This window comes from Schistocerca serialis, chromosome 4 (genome assembly GCF_023864345.2).
Source record: "Schistocerca serialis cubense isolate TAMUIC-IGC-003099 chromosome 4, iqSchSeri2.2, whole genome shotgun sequence".
NCBI classification, from domain to species: domain Eukaryota; kingdom Metazoa; phylum Arthropoda; class Insecta; order Orthoptera; family Acrididae; genus Schistocerca; species Schistocerca serialis.
This window is the reverse complement of record NC_064641.1, coordinates 33,920,670-33,937,996: the sequence shown is the minus strand read 5'-3', so window position 1 is coordinate 33,937,996 and position 17,327 is coordinate 33,920,670. Positions and strand designations below refer to the sequence as shown.

At 49.5% G+C, this 17,327-nt stretch overlaps 1 protein-coding gene across 5 annotated transcripts in view; it reads right to left on the bottom strand.

Annotated features, from left to right (window-relative positions):
* Window positions 1–17,327, bottom strand: part of LOC126473785 (atrophin-1) — a 192,923-nt gene that overhangs the window by 166,081 nt on the left and 9,515 nt on the right. The gene's annotated exons all lie outside the window — the stretch shown is intronic.

Below are 17,327 nucleotides of genomic sequence, written 5' to 3'. Positions count from 1 at the left end.
AGAAACTTAGTTGTTTCCACGATAGGGAGAACAACAGAACCGAGATTTAAGGATGGCGGAAGGAACGCTTTATATCGCCAAAAGTAGATACAAACCGTCTTCTCTTCAGAGAACCGGAAGCCATTTGCCACGCTCCATGAGTAGAGGCTGTCTAGACAACGCTGAAGGCAGCGCTCCAGGAGGCATGTTCTCTGGGCACTGCAGTAGATCGCGAAGTCATCGACAAAGAGAGAGCCTGAGACATTAGGTGGAATGCAATCCATAATTGGATTGATCGCGATGGCAAAAAGGGCTACGCTCAAGACGGAGCCCTGAGGCACTCCATTCTCCTGGAGGAAGACGTCGGACAATACGGAACCCACACGTACCCTAAACTTTCGATCCGTTAAAAAGTAATCAATAAAAAGGGGCAGGCGACCGCGTAGGCCCCACCTGTGCATAGTGCGGAGGATACCTCCTCTCCAACAGGTATCATAAGCCTTCTCTAAGTCGAAGAACACGGCTACCGTTTGGCACCTTCGCAAAAAGTTGTTCATGATGAATGTCGACAAGGTCACAAGGTGGTCAACAGTGGAGCGGCGGCGACGAAAGCCGCATTAGACATTAGTAAGTAGCCGTCGAGATTCAAGAATCCAGACTAACCGAGCATTAACCATGCGCTCCATCACCTTACAGACACAGCTTGTAAGAGAAATGGGGCGGTAACTAGAAGGAAGGTGTCTATCCTTCCCGGGTTTGGGTATAGGAACAACGACGGCGTCACGCCAACACATGGGGACCTGACCTTCGGTCCAGACGCGATTGTAGGTACGAAGAAGGAAGCTTTTGCCCGCTGGAGAAAGGTGTGCCAGCATCTGAACGTGAATGGCATCTGACCCCGGAGCAGAGGACCGGGACAGTGCAAGCGCACGTTCGAGTTCCCGCATAGTAAAGGGGGCATTATAAGTTTCCAGATTCAGTGAGTGGAAGGAAGGTCGCCGAGCCTCTTCTGCCTCTTTCCTGGGAAGGAAGGCAGGGTGGTAATGGGCAGAGCTTGAAACCTCCGCGAAAAAGCGGCCAAAGGCGTTGGAGATATCCACAGGATCAACAAGGACCTCATTATCTGAGGTCAGGCCAGGTACCGAGGAGTGGGCCTTAATGCCCGACAGCCGGCGCAGGCCACCCCAAACGACGGAAGAGGGAGTAAAACTGTTAAAGGAGCTGGTGAAAGAGGCCCAACAAGCTTTTTTGCTGTCTTTGATGACTCTACGGCATTGCGCTTGGAGTCGTTTGTATCCAATAGAATTCGCCAACGTAGGATGGCGGCGAAAGGTGCGTAAAGCACATCGTCGAGCACGGATAGCGTCCCTACTAGCCTCGTTCCACCAGGGGACGGAAACGCGACGTGAAGAAGAGGGATTACGAGGAATGGAACGTTCGGCAGCATTGATGATAACAGCCGTGAGGTATTCGACCTGACTGTCAAAACTGGGAAAATCGTGGTCCGGAAAGGTCGCCAGGGAGGAGTAAAGTCCCCAGTCAGCTTTCGGTATGTTCCAGCTCGAAGGACGTGGGGATGGGGTGTGGTGCAGGAGACGAACGACACAGGGGAAGTGGTCGCTCGAATAGGTGTCAGAAAGGACATACCACTCGAACCGACGGGCAAGAGTGGTAGAACAGATCGAGAAGTCCAAGTGGGAGTAGGTATGAGTAGAGTCCGAGAGGAAAGTCGGGGCGCCGGTATTGAGGCAGACAAGATTGAGATGGTTGAAGACATCCGCCAAGAGTGAGCCTCTGACAGGATGCAGGAGAGCCCCAAAGGGGATGATGGGCATTGAAGTCGCCAAACAATAAAAACGGCGGGGGAAGCTGAACGATCAGGTGCATCATGTCAGCCCGACTTACAGCAGATGACGGTGGAGTGTAGATGGTACAAACTGAAAAAGTAAAAGCAGAAAGAGTAATGCGGACAGCTATTGCTTGGATTGGGGTGGTCGATGGGATGGGATGGTAATAGACATCGTCCCGAATGAGCAACATGACCCCACCATGAGCTGGGATACCGTCCACAGGGGTGAGGTCATACCGCTCCGAGGTATAGTGGGTAAAGGCAATACCGTCAGTCGGGCGCAACTTGGTTTCCTGGAGACCAAGGACGAGCGGACGGTGCAGGCGGAGGAGCAGTTGTAATTCCTACCGATTAGATCGAATACCTCTTATGTTCCAATGTAACAAGGCCATCGCTAGTCAAAAAAGAGGGGGAACGAGACGGGGGAAGGGCTGGTCACCTCGACGGCCGCGGAGGGCCAGGTTTCGAGGGAACAACGCTACAACCGGCGGGGGCGAATCCTGTTCCATCGAGTCGTCGCCAGCTGCGGCCGCTGTCCCGGGTTGTGTAGGAGGGGCAGCATCATTTGCCGACGAGAGGCCAGCTAAGCGCCTGGCAGCAGAGCGTCCCGGCGAAACTGAGGAAGGCCGGGAGCAGCGACTCACGGATGGAGCGTCAGACGAAATGTGCCGGGGTGGAAAGGGGGATAGAGACTTCTTCTTGGAGGCCTTCTTGGAAGTCCGAGGAGGCACAGGGATGGTGGGCTGGACCCGAAGGAGGTCCTCACGCGCGGGGTCCGTTTTGGAACGCCAGACCTCGGAAGCTGGGGTCCGGAACGTGTCCCCAATGGACGCCTGAGAAGAGGATCGCTTCTCAGGCGGCGGCGGCAGGAGGGGGGGGGGGGGGGTGGAAGGGTGGCCCCTGGGGCAGAGGGGGCGGGGGCAGCGGGGGAGGAGGATTTGGAAGGGAGGGATTTGGGAGGCGGAGGCAGAGACCCCGGATGGGGGGAGGAGGTGGAGGGGGGACAGGATAGGGGTGAGGATACCGTGGAAGGAGAGGACACGACTGAGGCAAACGAAGTGGTCAACGGCACGGGATGGAGGCGGTCATACTTCTTCCTGGCCTCAGAATAAGAGAGACGATCCAAAGTTTTGAGTTCTTGAATCTTCTTCTCCTTCTGATACACGGGGCAGTCTAAGGATCTAGGCGAGTGGATGTCAGGACAATTAATGCACCGAGGTGGTGGGGTGCATGTATGTTCCTCACGAAGAGGACGTCCACAATCGCCACAAAGGGGCTCAGCCTCACACCGTGACGACATGTGCCCAAAGAGCAAAAACCGAAAACAGCGCATAGCAGGCGGGACGTAAGGTCGCACGTCACACCGGTAGCACATCACCTTGACCTTCTCCGGGAGAACGTCCCCCTCGAAGGCGAGGATAAAGGCCCCGGTGTCGATGCGACGGTCTTTGCGGCCGCGCTGGACTCGCCGGACGAAATGCACGCTGCGGCGCTCCAGGTTGGCCCTGAGCTCCTCATCAGATTGCAGCAGGAGGTCCTGATGAAAAATAAACCCCTGCGTCCTATTCAGTGTCAGATGCGGGACAATGGACACTGGGATGTCCCCTAGTCGGTCGCAAGCCTGGAGCGCTGCCGACTGTGTGGCGGAGGTGGTCTTTATAAGAACGGACCCCGAACGCATCTTACTGAGAGCCTCGATTTCCCCGAAGATGTCCTCGATGTGCTGAACAAAGAACATGGGCTTGGAGGTGGCAACGTCCCCCCATCGGTTCGAGATCAGACCAAATAGCGGAGGAAGTACTTCGCCCCAAGCCGGCGGGCCTGTCCCTCCTTCCAGAGAGTGGCCAAGGGGGAAAGGGCAGGAGAACCAGAACCAGAGACAGTACCTTTCCTTTTGAAAGACTCGGCTGCAGAGCGACCTGATACGTGCTGACGTTTCATCTGCGAAACGTCCGCCCCGATACCACCCACTCCGACCAGGGGCTTTCCCCACGGGCGCCACCCAGCCTCAGCAAGGGCCACCTGGCAGGATGACTGTTGCCGGGAGTCCCGATGCCCCAAGGAGACGGGCATCTACTCCTAGGCCGACGTGGGGAGGGTGCAGCTCAGGTATCGGTAGTACGATCCCTGTGTTATCAGGGGGCTACAACCTAGAGGGTACATGACGACCCCACCACAACGGGCTGGCTACCGTGCTGGATTTCTGGTGCCATTTAAAGTCCATCATGATCGTAGGTGCAGATGGGAACGCACTATGTGCGTAACTTGTGCAACCCATCAGGCGTTTAGGCCCAATTTGAGGAATAATGGGAGTGGTTACAACGCAGTTACAATGCTGAGTGCCAAGGTCTTAGTGCACTGTGGACCAATGATACACCACGTAAGGTGTCCTTCCCCAAAAGGCTCGTACTTCTGTAGAATTTTCAAAAAAAGGAGGTCAAACCCCAAGGGGGACCATCACAATGAAGGCCGAAATGGTTGAAACTCCTTTTAGTCGCCTCTTACGACAGGCAGGAATACCTCGGGCCTATTCTTACCCCCGAACCCGCAGGGGGGACCTCCACCCTAAGAGCACCAGGGTGGAGGACACAAGACGGACAAAGGACATGTGCTAAAACCTACATAGAAGTATAAAACCCACTCTCACGGACAAAACTTAAAACTAAAGCTGCTGTGGAGGCATTGTCACCCAATACCAAAGGCAGGGTGCTGGGAAAGTTAAAAGTCTGCTGCAGAGTGGCTAAAAGTGGGCAGTTCAGCAAGAGGTGGACGACACTCATTTGGGAGCCACAGCGACACTGAGGTGGGTCCACGTGACAGAGTAGGTAACCATGTGTTAGCCACGTATGGCCAATACGGAGCTGGCAGAGGACAACTGATTCCCTGCGAGAGGCCTGCATGAAAGACTTCCACACATTCATAGTCTCCTTAATGGCATGCAGTTTGTCGTGCATGCTGTTATGCCATTCCATCTCCCAAAGCTGGAAAACCCTGAGTGTAAGACAGAACACAGATCAGCTCCGGAGATGCCTATCTCCGGAAGCAGTTTCCGAGCCGCCTGTTTGGCCAGCCTGTCGGCAAGTTCGTTGCTGGGGTTTTCGACGTGTCCTGGGGTCCACACAAACACCACAGAATGACGGGACTGTCCCTGGCCATAGAAGGACTCCTGAATGGACGCTACCGGAGGGTGGCGATGGTAGCACTTGTTGATAGCTTGTAGGCTGCTCAATGAGTCAGCACACAGGAGAAATGACTCACCAGGGCATAAGCGGACATACTCAAGAGCACGAGATACGGCCACCAGATCCGCAGTGAATACACTGGAGCCAACTGACATAGAGTGTAGCTCAATATGTCCTCCATGAACATATGCGAAGCCTAAGTGACTATCAGCCATCGGAGTAAACCACTTCACAGCCCTGGAACACGTCAAGAATCGAGAGGAAGTGACAGTGGAGAGCAGCAGGGTAAACGGAGTCCTTAGGGCCATGCAAAAGGTCCAGACAAAGCTGCGGCCAAGGTGTACACCATGGAGGCATACGTGAACGGACCGCAAGTAGAGGGGGTAAAGGTAAGGAACCCAGTTCGGAAAGAACGGACTGCACGCGAACCGCAATCATTAGCCCCAATCTGGGCCACTGATGCCGGACATGGAATGCAGTGGGCGGGAAAGGGAGACGGTAATTCGGATGCTCAGGGGAACTATGAATGTGTGCTGCGTAATTGGCGAGCAGTTGCACACGTCTGATCTGCAGTGAAGGGACACCAGCCTCCACCAGTTCGCTGGTCAACAGACTCATCCTAAAAGTTCCTGTCGCTAATCAAACCCCACAGTGGTGCACAGGGTCGAAAAAATGCAATGCTGAAGGTGCTGCCAAACTGTATACCACACTCCCATAGTCAATTCGGGATTGGACAAGCGCTCTGTACAGCTACAGCAGCATACAGCGATCTTAACCCCAATTGGTGTTGCTCACGCAACGGAGGGCATTGAGGTGCTGCCAGCACTTCTGCTTAAGCTGACAAAGATGAGGGAGCCAAGTCAATCGAGTGATGAAAACCAGTCCTAGGAAATAATATGTCTCCACTACAGTCAGTGGATCATCATTAAGGTGAAGTGGATGTTCCAGATGAATGGTACGACGCCAACAGAAGTGCATGACACACGACTCTGCGGCTGAAAACAAAGCCGTTGGCAAGAGCCCATGACCGCACCTTGAGGATGGCTCCCTGGAGGCGCTGCTCAGCAACAACAGTACTGGAGCAGCAGTATGAAATGCAGAAGTCGTCTGCATACAGAGAAGGTGAGACGAAGGCCCCGACAGCTGCTGCTAGACCGTTACTGGCCAATAAAAATAGACACTCAATACAGAGCCCTGCGGAACTCCATTCTCCTGGATATGGATGGGACTATGGGAGTCACCAACTTGGACATGGAAAGTACGGAGCAACAGGAAGTTTTGGATAAAAATCGGGAGTGGTCCCCAGAGACCCCACTCATGCAATGTGGCAATGCTATGATGTCACCAAGTCATGTCGTATGCTTTACGTTAAGTCAAAACAGACGGCAATCAGGTGTTACCACCTGGAAAATGCTGTTTGGATGGCATACTCCATGGACACAAGATTATGAATGGTAGAGTGACCTTGGGCAAGCCACATGACTCCAGAACCCAACCAAACTGCCGGAATACCATATGTTCCAGAAGCTGACAAAGAACGTTGGTGAGGCTGATGGGCCAATAGCAATCCACATCAAGCAGGTTTTTAGCGGGTTTGAGCACTGGAATGATGATGCTCTCCCACCATTGCGATGGAAAAATGCCATCACACCAGATCCGGTTGAAGATGATGAGACAATCTCGCTTGTAGTCAGATGAGAAATGTTTGATCATCTGGCTGTGGATGCGATCAGGCCCAGGAGCTGTGTCGGGGCAATGTGCAAGGGCACTGAAGAGCTCCCACTCTGTAAATGGGGCACTATAGGATTCACTGCAGTGTGTAGTGAATGAGAGGATGTTCCCTTCCAGCCTCCGTTTGAGTGTGCAAAAAAGATGGAGGAGGGGGGAGTGGGAGGTAACTCTCCGACGCAGAGGCTCAGGCAAAGTGCTCGGCAATCGTGTTTTGAGTCGATACGTAACTCACCATTTATGGTAACACGGGGGCCAGCTGTTGGGACCTGGTACCCGGAAAGAGGTCTGATCTTTGCCCAGACTTGGGAAGGTGCTGTGTGGCACCCAATGGTGGAGATGTATCTCTCCCAACACTCTTTCTTCCGTTGTTTAATAAGGTAGAGAACACGGGCACAGAGCCGTTTAAAGGCTATGAGGAGTTCCAGGGAAGGGTGCCGCTTATGCCACTGTAGAGCTCGCCGACACTCCTCAATTGCTTCAGCGACTACCGGCGACCACCAAGGGACTGCCTTACATCTTGGGCACCCTAAAGAGCGAGGGATCGTGTTTTCTGCCCCAAAAACAATTGTGCTAGTCACCTGCTCAACCTCACATCGATACCCTGTGGGGGAGATTCAGTGGTGACAGCAGAGGTGAAAGTTCCACAGTCCCCCTTGTTCAAAGCCCATAAGGGCAGCCGTCCATGCACCTGACGTTGGGCAGTGACAGGAAGATGGGGAAATGGTCACTACCACACAAGTTGTCATGTGCTCTCCAGTGGATAGATGGGAGATGTCTTGGGCTACAAATTGACAAATCAATGGCCGAGTAACTACCACGAGCCACACTGAAACGTGTGGCGGCCCCAGTATTTAAGAGGCATAGGTCGAATTGCGAAAGTAAAGTTTCGACGTCCCTGCTTTGGCCACTAAGCACAGTACTACCCCACATGGGGTTATGTTATGGTCATTAAAACCTCCCAGAAGTAGGAAAGGTTTATGGAGTTGATCAATCAGTGCAGCTAATACATTCAGGGGTACTGCACCATCTGGAGGAAAATATACATTGCAGACAGTTATTTCCTGTGTCGTCCTTATTCTGACAGCCACAGCATCAAGTGGGGATTGAAGGGCCACATGTTCACTACAGACCGAGTTTAGGACATTAACACAAACTCCACCCGACACTCAATTATAGTCACTACGGTTCCTGTAATACCCCTCATAGCCTCTGAGGGCACGGGTCGGCATTGCTGTGAACCAGGTTTCCTGGAATGCAACGCAGATAGCAGATGTGAAGCTTAACAGTTGCCATAGCTCAGCCAGGCAGTGGAGAAAACAACTGCAATTCCACTGGAGGTTGATATCGTCAGACTGGGAAGGCATGGAACATTCAATGAGGCATTTTACGCCTCGCAGTCACCTGCTGCCACCGATTTATTGCCTGAGCAATCTGTATCCATGGTGTCTGAGGGTTTGGCGAGATCTAGGTCCTCAGCAGTCACCAAAATCTCCACCCTATCCTCAGCCGCAGAGCTTGTAGGTAGCGGTGGTGTGGGTGCCACCACTATTTCCTTGGTCTTAGTGGTTTTCTTTTTGGACTTCTTTCACTGCTCCTTGGGTTTCCTTGGCTGGGAGGACTTCACTGGCTCAGTCTCCGCGACTGAGGAAGAGCATGAAGCCCTACGACCAGCTGCTTTTGGGCTCTTCAGCTTACACTTCTCCGGCTTAGAAGTGGGGATGGATGTCCCCGATGGTTGAGGTGGTGTTGCCCCTGAAGTAGGTGGTGCAGGAGTAACAGGGAGGGAAATGCCCCCCCCACCATCAAGGGGACAGCTGAAGTCTTCCGGCTTTGAGAGGTGACCTGGGTTGGCGGAGCTGATGGTGCCAGAAATGTAGTAGCAGCAGTGTAAGACAATGTCATACGCACAGGACACAGGCATTCAAAATTTCTCTTAGCCTCAGTGTAGGTCAGTCTGTACAGGGTCTTGTACTCCATGATTTTCCTTCCTTACTGGAGAATTCTGCCGTCAGGTGAGCAGGGTGAATGGTGCTCTCTGCAGTTGACACAGATGGGAAGCGGGCACATGGAGTATTGGGACGTGATGGGCATCAGCAATGTTGGCATGTGATGCTGGACGTACAGTGGGAAGACATATTGCCGAACTTCCAGCACTTGAAGTACCGCATTTGGAGAGGGATATAGGGCTTTACATCACTCCAGTAGACCATCACCTTGACCTTCTTGGGCAATGCATCGCCCTCACAGGCCAAGATGAAGGCACTGGTGGCAACCTGATTATCCTTCAGAACCCGGTGGATACGCCCAACAAAATATACACCTCACCGCTCTAAATTGGTGCACAGCTTGTTGTTGGACTGCAAAAGAAGGTCTCTGTGACATATGATACCATGGACCATATTTAAGCTCTTATGGGGCGTGATGGTTACAGAAACATCCCCCAGCTTGTCACAAGCGAGTAACTCCTGTGACTGGGCAGAGGATGCTGTTTTTATCAGGAGAGACCCAGATCATTTTGGACAAGCCCTCCACCGCCCCGAACTTGTCCTCTAAATTTGCAACAAAAAAACTGAGGCTTCAGCATCATGAAAGATTCCCCAACAGCTCTCGAACATACAAGGTACTGGGGCGAATAACATCCGCTGCCATTCTTAGCCTGACGTTCCTCCCATGGTGCGGCCAGGGAGGGGAACGTTTTGGGGTCTTACTTCTGTGCATTGAATTGAGCTCGTGATCACTTAGAGACTGCTGGTGTTTCACTACGCTTCATCGCGTGTCATCCGCCCAGATGGCACCCACTCCGACCAGGGGGCCTCCCCACAGGTGCCAACCAGCCGCAGCAAAGGCCACCTGGCAGGATGGCCATTGCGGGAGTCCCGATGCCCCACGGGGATGGGCATCTACCCCTTGGCATACGTGGGTGTTAACGGCGCAGGCATCAGCAAAGCGATCCCTGTGTGGTCAGGGGGACTACAACCAACAGGGTACATGGGGGGCCACACTACAATGGACTGGCTACCGTGCTGGATATCAGGTGCAAAGAAGTCCATGATCATCGTTGACGCAGAAATCAAACTGCATAGTGAATGGTGGGTGGTGGAAAATGCACCCAGGAAGGTGTCCTTGCCCAAGAGATGGAGAATGGGAAGGACTGCATTGCGACAAGAAAGTGGGCTAAAGATCTCAATGCACAATTGACATGATGCACCTCTTAAGGCGCCCTTCCCCAACTGGCTCGCTCTTCGGGAAAATTTTGAAGAACAGAGGTAAAACACTACAGGGGACCATCACATAAAGGCTGGAACGTGTTAAACTCCTTTTAGTCGCCTCGTACGACAGGCATGAATAGCTCGGGCCTATTCTAACCCCCGGACCCGCAGGGGGAGATTGTGGATGGAATCCGGGCCTGGGCCCATGTTAATGAAGAGGTAAGAACCTGCAAGAATTCCCATTCAGTGGAGGTTTTCTGTATTAAAATAGACAGTTCAATGTAAGGAAGCACCCTAGATGGAGGGAGGTAGACATTGCAGACAGTGATCGCTAGTGTCTTCACTCTAACCACTACTGCTTCCAGGTCGGTACGAAGGGGGATCCAGTCACTTATGACATCAGTGCGAACCAAAGTGCAGACCCCTCCGTATGTTATGCCAGGGCTGGCATGGTTACACCATAACGTCTGATAACCATGAAACATTGTAGAGTTGTCATCATAGAAGTGTGTTTCTTGAAGAGCAAGACAAAAGACAGAATAACGGGCAAGAAGGTGGTGAATTTCCAGTAGGTGACAATATCCATTGCTATTCCACTGGATTATGATGTAGCGAGTGGGGGCGAGGGGGCAGGGTGGAGGGGAGGAGCCCCATCACCAGCAGCTGCCAAAGAAAGGGGGCAGTTCTTCAGCCGAGGACGGAGAGTGGCACCCAGAAGGGAGGTCGTGGGAACCTAAGGGAAGGATAGGGGAAGGGGGGACGGGGCTAGGATGAGGTAGGAAGGTGAAAGGTTGTAACGAAGGCAAAAGTTGAAGAAAGTGACACTGGATTGAATCTATCATATTTTTGGCGAGCCTCAGCACAATATAGGCAATCCAGGGACGTGTACTCTTGGATCTTCTTTTCTCTCTTGTAAGCTGGGCAATCTGGTGAGTGAGGAGAGAGGCTGTCAGGACAATAGACACACAGGAGGTGGAACACAGGGGTGTCCCTCATGGAGTTTGTGTCCACAGTCATCAAACAGAGGATCCGTCATATAGATGGAAGATATATACCCGAAACGCAAGCACTGAAAGCACCTCGTGGGTGAAGGGACGTACAGCGTCATATCACATGTATAGCATGTAACGTTTACCTTCTCTGGGAGAATATCTCCTTCCAACGCCAGAATGAAGGTGCCAATATCTGTGCTGTTGTCTTTATGACCTTCTGCACCTGTCTAACAAAATAAACGCCACTCCACTACAGATTAGCCTGAAGTCCATCATGAGGTCCCTATGAAAAATCACTCCCTGGACCATGTTCAAAGACTAGTGAGGGGTAATAGACTGTTTAACATTGCCAAGATGATCACAAGCACAAAGCACTGCAGACTGGGCAGCAGAAGCAGCTCTGATCAAGAGGGAGCCTGACATCTCACAGAGATGCCACGTCACCAAACTTGTCCTTGATATCCTCCACCAAAAACAATGGCTTTGTGGCAGTGAATGTGTCCCCATCTGTCCTAGTACAGACTGGGCAGTGGGGAAAGGGTTCCAGCCCCAGATGGCAAGTCTGGCCCTCCTTCCATAGGGTAGCCAGGGAAGGGAAGGCTGTAGTGTCATACGAAGCAGCATTCAATGAGCATTTACCACTCAGAGACACAGCCGTTTGAAAATGGTCAGATTTTTGCATGCACCAAGCATAAGCACTGATACCACCCACTATGATCACAGGCTCTCCCATGGACGCCTGCAGCAAGGCCCACCTGGCACGGTGGCCATTGCCGAGAGTTTCAATGTTCCAGGAAGAAAAGTACCCATTCCTTGGCATACATGGGGAGGGAACAGCTCAGGTATCAGTAATGTGATCCCTGTGTTGTCAGGGGCCTCAGCCAGGTGGGTACATAACAGCCCCACCACATGGACTGGCTACACGTGTTGGTGACTTAGCAGGGTGGAGGGGGGCTACAGTAGGGAAGGAAGAGGGGAAGGTAGATACTAGGGAGGGAATCTTTCCCCAAATGGTTCACACTAAAGACAGAAAATTTAGAAGTGGTGATTCAAACCCCACACGGGGACCAAAATGCCAAAAAGGATAGAAGAAAACAGACAGGAGGAACAAAACCGCAAGCAATACAGGGAACCAGGTGGATAGCCAGGTCAACATAAATTAGAACACCAATGTAGAGGAGGGAGAGGGCAGTGGGGAAGGAGCGAGGATGGGAGGCAGGGGCACAGAGAGAGAAATGCAGCCGCGGAAACAAGAATGGGTTGCAATAGCCCATGGACTGTGTGCACCACACACAAATTCATGAAAGAACCACGTGACCGTTGGAGGGTCGTAACTGCTTAATAGACTAAGGTTCCAGCAAGCCCTTCTAAGTCTTTATGAATATAAAACGTGGACACTTTCCTCTCACCCACTACAAATGCATTATGATTTGTGACTCCTTGTGAGCCATTACTAAATACAATTTGATTCAAGCAGCCTTGAGTTATGTGCTGACAATATTGTTGAAACAGTGTGGTTAGTAAGTCAAAGCATTTGCAATTTGGAAGATCACAAGTAAAATACAGGAAAGAAGAGAGAGGAAAGGGCAGATACTGAGTAAAGTAATGTGTTAGAGAATATCACCAAATGAAAACAGCGCTGGATTGTGGGGTGGAAGAAAAGCCATTAGGGAAAATCAAATAATGGAAAGTGAAGGATGGAACAACAACAACATTATGGGAAGGATAGCCTGCTACTCACCATATAGAGAAGACACTGAATTGCGGACGGGCCTAACTGCACGTGGTAACACTATCGTGTCTCATAAATGTCTTCACAGGTTTGCTGCCAGATCACATTGTGCAAATTCCACAAGCCAACGCATACAGATCTATATCTGCAGGCCACAAGCTGCCATCATCCTGCACAATGCGGTAGTGCATTACGTATTGTTAGTTCATAGAACACATGTGGTATCTGACCCTGAAAGCCTGTCGAGTGAAACATTTGATGACAGTATTCTGACAAAATGGTTATTCTGAAAGACAGATACATAATGCATTCAGGCCCAGGTGAGTTCAATCTATGGAGCAGAATGAAGATACGAAGACACCCACCACTTTGGCCTTTTGGTGCCATGTCGTCAAGAATCTGAAGAGTCTTCGGAAGATGTGGAATTAAATGTGTTTTTCAACCATCTTCAAAACCGAGAAACCGGTTGGGTTAATTTAAGGGTGACCTTGGCCTGAGGAAATACGGTGTGTACAAGATTCCTTGTCAATGTGGGGCAGCATATATAGGCCAGACATGCCACACAGTACAAGAACATCGCGATGAACATCAGCTTCATATACACCTTCGTCAACCAAGAAAGTCGGCAATTCTGGAACACTGTCTGAATACAGGACATTGTATGATTTATGAAAAGATGGAAGTTTTATCCCCAGCATCATCTTTCCGGGACTGCATCATTAAGGAAGCAATACATATCCGTACAGCCCATAATGTCATCAACAAGGATGTGGGATTTCAATTGAGTACAGCTTGGAACCCTGCATTGGTTGCTATTAAGTCACAATGCAAAAATCAAGATTCTTCAATAACAGGCTCGTCATAACATTGGTCGCGTACAGCCGTTGGCGAGTAATGTCTGACGGCACTGTTGGCAAACCCAGCATACAGCGCATGTGCAGGAGAGCCACTCTTCGATTTTAGGCTGAGGTAGTTCGAATACAGCACCGTCTATCTGAAAATCACTGCGCATGCGTGATTTCTGTGCCTGTGCATTCTTCGCGCTCGTGCTCTAGAAACGGGGTGGCGGCGTGCGGATACCGTCACTCGTACCTAGCCACCAGCAAGGTTGAACCATCTGAAGATGTCTGACAGTTCCCCCAAGGAAATATTGTGGAATTTGCACAACATGATCTGACAGCAAACCTGTGAAGACTATTTACTACACATCTGCTGGGAAAGCTTGAAGAGTCACACTACCCTGTCTCCTCGAAGTCCCTGCACACTCCTACTCCTGGCTGCAGCACTAGGCCTTCCCCCACCCTCACCCTATTATCCCTCCCTCTCCTTGCCCAATGCTTCCTCCTTACCCCCAACACCAACTCCAGATTGCTTCTCCCTTCAGGCGAAGATGCAGTCCATAGTTTGGGCACAGTGACTAGAGTCACTGGTCACTGTGGTGTGTGTGTGTGTGTGTGTGTGTGTGTGTGTGTGTGTGTGTGTTTTACAGCAGAAGACCTTTTGGCTGAAAGCTTGAATGTATAGCAGTCTTCTCACTGTGCCTGCCGGCAACTCAAGTCTCCTCTATGCGGTAAGCAGCAATCAATCCTCCTCGTAACAGTGTTGTTACTCTGACATGAACTTTCCAGTGTTAATTATTGTGCACACACAGATGGGAAGATTCATTAATGTTGAATTACAGGAATGGTGATCAATCACTAGAAACTGTAACAGATCAAGACATGCAGACATCCACACAGAATTTGTTGCACAAAAATCATATAAAAGATTCACTGACAGAATCCTAAGGAAACCCATTTCACCCACTGAAGTTTAGGGCCATGAATAATCTGTCCACTATAGTCTGGGAGACGAATCTTTGGTATTGACAGCTCGGTAGCATCTTTCCGTTGCCTAGCGACCGCAGGCAGGCAGCCAATGACGGCCTGACTTTGAGCGGGTAGCAAGGGTCACGTTGCCGCTCTGAAACCCAGTCGTGTGCGCTTATGAAACTTACCAGTGTCTCGCGTGCAGGCGGTGCGGTCGTTCATCTGAAGTTGAATTCACAGTTTATTTCGTTTTTGTTGTTTTTAGTGTTTCTTTGTTTATGTTTCGTTGTAAACAATGTCTAGTGCGGCGGGTAGTACCAGCCCAACACAAGAAGTGAAATGGAGGAAGAAAAGTGAGCTACACACCCAGGCCCGTGAATTCGTATGCTCTGTGAGGGATTACTTTGAGAAAGAAAAGGACAAAGGTGGGCCCTTAATTCCTGTTGTTCAGGTTGTGAAGAGAACTGCAGCAGCATTGAAAATAAGTAAGAACACTGTTGTAAAGATAGGGAAAGAACAGTATAGTGTAGATTATGACGAGAGTGGCACAACAAAACTGCACACACCAGGAAAGAAGCGACCGAGAAATAAGCAGGTGACAGCTTTGGACGATTTTCAGAAAGACGCTATTCGTCGTCATATATACAGCTATTATAAGAGAAGGGAACATCCCACTCTATCTAAATTACAGGTGTCGCTTAAGAAAGACGATCTTTTTAAAGGGAGCAAATTTTCATTGCGTACAGTGTTGAAGGACATAGGCTTCAGCTATTCACTGTTTAACGGATGCAAAATATTAACGGAAAGGACAGATGTAGTTGCATGGCGGTGCAGATTTCTGCACAGGATCATGGGTGTGGAATTCGGAAGTATAGTGTGGTTAGATGAAACTTTGGTCAATGCCAGCCATTCTTTACGTAGAGGCTGGAATGATGGAACGCCCGAGGGGACAATGGCAGTGCCTGTTGGCAAAGGAGGGTGTATTATTGTCTTACATGCAGGAACATTGAAAGGTTGTGTGCCAAACTGCTTGAAAATGTTTCGGTCAAAAAAGACGGGAGATTACCATGAAGAAATGAACAGTGTAGTATTTCAAGAATGGTTTGAAACATCGCTTATGACAAATCTGACAAGTCCATCAGTGATTGTTATGGACAATGCACCTTATCATTCCGTTGTTCACGATAAGGCACCAACCTTGGCAACAAAAAAAAGACGATATCATTCAGTGGTTGAAACGGCGAAAAGTAGATTTCAGAGAAGATTTAAGGAAAGCGGAACTGCTCGAAATTGTGGCACAAAAGAAACCCCAATTTCCAACATATGTAATTGACGAGATTGCTAAAAGGCATGGGCATGAAATCGTTCAGCTTCATCCATACCACTGTCACTTCAATGCAATTGAAGGAGTGTGGGCGCAGATAAAAAATTACATTGCTGCAAACAATAAAAAATTCACGATCTCTGAAGTGGAAACTCTCCTTCCAGCAGCTATCAAAGTGACGAGCGAGACGTGGGCTAAAATTGTAAACAGCACTGCAAGTGCCATCAGAGAGGTGGCCAAAACCAAAGGGGTTGTGGAAGAATGCATCGAAAATTTAATTATACATCTGGGAGAGAGCAGTGATAGTTCGAGTAGTGCTGAGGAAGACAATGTCAAATCAGATTCTGACAGTGATCTGAGTGGTGTTTTTCCATTACAGTAATTACAACGTATTCAGGAATGTAAGGAGGGAGTTTGCTATCGATCTATAACCAGATCATCTTGTGAGTACTTTCTTCAGATTATAACTCTTAATACACTGACCAATTATTCTGTAGCTTGTAGTAGAACAAATTAATAAGGCTAATACTTAACAATGGAAACCAAAATTGCTAATGTTCAACAACTTGCCAAAATAGTTTTCATTTCAGTTGTGAAGTTTAACAGATAACTTTATTATGTTTCAGCATCTTAGATACTTGTACTAAATAGCTCTTATCAGTTTTCGAGTTAATATATTTCAAGCATCAACTTTAAATAAATTCACGCATACCAATACGACTTGTATTTTGTCTCGCTTTTATTTCTGCTGCTAGAGAATGCATGTAGCAGACAGGGCGCCGCGTGCTGTGAGCCACGTTCGGCAACAGCGCCGTCTGCCCGCCGGAACTGTCTGTACCAATCACTCGTCTCACGGACTATATATCTCTAGTATTGCTAATCACCCTGGGATCCTACCAACGACAGAGTATGGTAAATGGTTCAATTTAGTAAATTTGAGAGCGTCACAGAGATTCTCATAAGACTGCAGCGACAGAAACTGGATCATGGAGAAGTTAACTGTTCATTAATAAACGACGACACATTACTTCCACCTAAGAACATCTCATATACAAACATGGCATGAAAAGTCAGATAAATTTGAACTCAAGCTGAGAATCACTGACAGTTGTTTCTCCCAACAATGTCTGCAAATGGAATAGGAGAGGGGGAAATTATAGTGGTGCACTAAGTACCTCTGCTGCACACTTTAGAATGGCCTGCAAAACAAAGAAGTAGATATTTCTTCCATTGTATCGTAAGTGTTTTGGAGAAACATGGCAAAAGCTAATTTTTGGTATTTCCATTTCTTCTAGCCAAGTACAGTCGTTCAAAATCATAATTCATTCTCATTATTACATCATGTCCAGTGTTAATTCTACAATGCTATAAACATTCAAGTTTCAGTTTGTACTATGATACTTTGGGGATAAAATAATTGTGATCACACAACTTTGTGAGATAATTGCAATAAAATACGCAATGGAATCAAACTGCAATACAATTAAGAAATTCTATAGCACTAATGGTTAGAAAAACAAT